A 3737-nucleotide genomic window follows, 5' to 3' on the forward strand; every position below is an offset into this window, starting at 1 on the left:
GAGTGCTATTCTTAAGGCAGCTTCGTGGTCAAGTGCACTGGAGTCAGAAAGACCCAAGTTCAAATCCCTCCTCAGACACTTACTAGCTGTGTGACCAAAGGCAAGTCAATGAATCCTTGCCTGCCCCAGTTTCCTCATCTGTCAAATGTGGACAATAATAGCACCTACCTCCCAGGGCTGTTGTAAGGATAAAAGGAGATAACATTTGTAAAGTGCTTTGTGAATTTTTGCTATACCATTGATGTAAATGTCTTTTCTAAGAACTAATTTAATCTGCTGTCTGATTATTAATAGGAAATACATCAATGGAAGGAACAGTATCAGAAGTGGTTACCCATAGGGTTACCCCTAGACTTGAAAGTAGCATTGCCTCTATGGGGATTCAACTGGCTATTATGAGTGGGAGTTGAGAAGTCACTTGAGAGAGTGTGCTACATAAAACCAATGATTAGAATTATATCGCTATGCCCATTATTGACTCTATAGTAAGCATAGTGACAGATAAATGCATCCTTCACAAACCAAAATAACACTCCTGACCCACCAGCAGTCAGAAAGGTTTTAGGTTTTTAGATTCCAATAATGGTGATAAACAAAACTTGGTGAACAAAAAATGGCGAATAAAACTTTCTGTGTTCTTTCACTTGGATCCAATTCCAGGCATTGGTGTAAAGTGGTTGGCCAAGGTTAGGCAGCCGTCAAAGACAGCAAATTGCAAAGGCAAATTCCCAGGGGTGTTGGTGAAACAACTGTGAGAAATTATGTCTTCCTAAGACTTTGATTTTTGGTGGCAAACACATACATTCCCTGACCCTGCTCTACACTGATCCTTCAGCATGAACCATGGACCATGTTCATCATACTCCTCCTGACCCTTCCAGTAGAGCTGTGTGAACCTGTATGGGCCCAGCCATCCATTGCCCCATAGGTGCAGGCAGTGGTTTGTTGCTGTAAAATTCTGTGGTGTGCTTGTTGCAAGGGTGAGATTTCTCATTGTGGGAACTGCTGGCCCAGATTACAAACCTGGTTTTTTGAGAAATTTTTTTTTAAGTGTTAGAGGAACGTCGAGAGAAGGAGGAAAAAAAGAGAGGCCTCTAATCTAACTGACTGGAGAGACTAAAGCACCAGTGTAAGACCAGCTTCCCTGGGACAAGAGGGTAGTGAAGAAGATGGGGTAGTCCCATTACATATGGAATCAGAAATGAGAACAGAAAGGAAAGGGTCTGACTGCAAGTGTAGATTTTTAAAAAATGGATTGCAACCCCTCCCTGGGCCTGAAGATGCTGACCTCATATAAATGCTAAAATAAGCAGTTCCCTGTGAACCCCACTTTTATTTTGAAAGTGGAAATTTGCTTCTCCCTCTTCCCTCCTACATGGGATGTACTTTTCCATGGTGGCAAATGCAAATTTCTCATCTTTGTGTGTTTCAGAATGAATGCTTTTATAATGTTGGTACTAGGGGGACAGGGTAGACTTTAAAGGTCAGTTGGCTCTTTGCTCATAGCCCATATAACCAAATACTTAATGTACATAGTACTGTTTCAGCTGAATTAAAGGTTCAGGTTTTGGTTTTGTGTTTTTCCAACTCTGAGTCCTTGGAAATCATCTGAATCTATCCTCTAATTTTAATGTAAAAGAGTTTTTTGGCCTCACATAAGAGTTTAAACCATCACCATAGAGACCTGGTTGGCATATATTTAGAAAGATAAAATCTGATATTTGGAAAACCCCAATTCCGTACCTCTACCACAGACTTCAATTTCCATTTGGGGGCAGAGAAGGAGGAGGCTCATGGCTTAGTACCCATTCCTCTAATCAGTCAGTCAGCAAACATTAATGAAGCCCCTACTATGGGCCAGGCACTGTGCTAAGTGTAGAGGATACAAAGAAACTGCCCCCCCCCCCCAAAAAAAAACAGTTCCTGCCCTCGTCTAATGAGGGAGGGGAAATAACCAACAAACACCTATGTGGAAATGACATGGGTGGGTCCAGGAGTTCAGGGAGTCCAGGAACCCCAAAAACCAGAGTCTCTGGAAAGCAGTCTGGAATGAATTCACAGACTCAACCATTCTCTGAGTCAAGGTGGCAAATATACATTGTTATACTTTACAGCAAGCAAGAGTTGTTAGGGAACCTGCAACCTTAGAGGGGATATATTATAATTTATATAGGATAAGTATAGTAAAACCTGTGCCAATTATGCTAACTAGGTGAGTTATTATGCTAACTAGGTGAGTTAGGGTGGGATTAGGGGAGGAGTCAAGGAGTGGTCAGTATTTAAGGGAACATTCACTTTTAATATCTGCTATTCAGGCATATTGCCCAGAATTCACCGGGAAATAGACCAAGGGGGAACTGCATGGAGGTGTGGTTTTAGGGATTCAGGATGTGTATAATGAGCGAGGGAGTACACATATGACTGAGTCTAGGATATATGTGATAGGTATGGCCCAGTACACAGCTGCTTCGGCCAGTACAGTTGGGTCAAACTGCTAAATTCTGTGAGTGCAGCTGGCCACTGTATCAGGAAGACAGAGAAGTATTTTGATAGAGTATGTTGCCCTTGAGCTAGAGAAAAACTGCCTAAGACAGTGTTTTGAGGCTAGGGAGAAATGTGATTTTACAAACTGGGGTGCAAGCACAGGCACCCAAGAACCCCATCACAAGCATGTTATATACAGGATAAATTGGAGATAATATTGGATGAAAGGCACTCGAATTAAGAGAGATCAGGAAAATCTTTTTGTAGGAGAGATTTTAGCAGGGATTGGAAGGAAGACAGAGAGGCCATGATACAGAGATGAGATGGGAGAGCATTCTAGGGATGGGGGAACAACCCTTGAAATTAAGTAGCCACAGGTAGGTAAGGGGTGCAATGGATAGAACACTGGTCCTAGAGTCAGGAGGACCTGAGTCTGATGGGGATGGGATCTGAACCCCACAAAGGAAAAGACCATGTCTTTTGGGATCTAGATCCCAAAAAGGAGAAGCCCCTGGACTTTTCCAAGTGGCTCAGGTCCCAGGCATTCACCTGGGGCAATTGGCCGTTTCCAGTTAATAAACTGCTCTTTCATTGTCTGCACCTAGCCCCCCCAGACAGCCACTCCCTTAATTCCATTCAGACCCCTTCTTGGTTCCCACAGCCTTGGGTCTATAAGATCCATCTTGCCTCCAATAAGGTACCCAGATTCAACCTGGCCCGCTTGCCAATACAAGTGTGACAAATGCTCAGATTCTTCAAGAGTCTAGCCAGTACTGAGATTCGTTAAGAGTCTGGCCAATTTGGAACATTCTTAGAATCACACACCCAATCAGTGTTCTAATAAACCTTATCTTTGACTGAAAGAAATCTTGGGCCAAATTCATTCAGGCAGGACCTTTGCTTCAGTATTTTGGGATCCCAGTACCCCTAAACCTCAACAAGTTCAGATAAGGCCTCAGATACTTACTAACTGTGTGACCTTGGCAGGTCACTTAACCTCTCCCCTTCCACCCCCCCCCCCCAAAAAAAAAAAGGAAAGAAAGAAAATTAGTCAGGTCACATAACTGTTTAAGAAGAGAAGGAAGGAGACAGATTATATAGACATTTAAGCCAAACAGAATTTTATGTTCTGGAAGTAATAGGGAATCGATAGCATATTATTTTGTGTGTGTGTGTGTGTGTGTGTGTGTGTGTGTGTGTGTGTGTGTGAGAGAGAGAGAGAGAGAGAGAGAGAGAGAGAGAGAGAGAGAGAG

Source organism: Petaurus breviceps, unplaced genomic scaffold (assembly GCF_028583685.1).
Source record: "Petaurus breviceps papuanus isolate PSGF00001 unplaced genomic scaffold, PetGlider_PUasm1.0 90434, whole genome shotgun sequence".
Classification (NCBI taxonomy): Eukaryota; Metazoa; Chordata; class Mammalia; order Diprotodontia; family Petauridae; genus Petaurus; species Petaurus breviceps.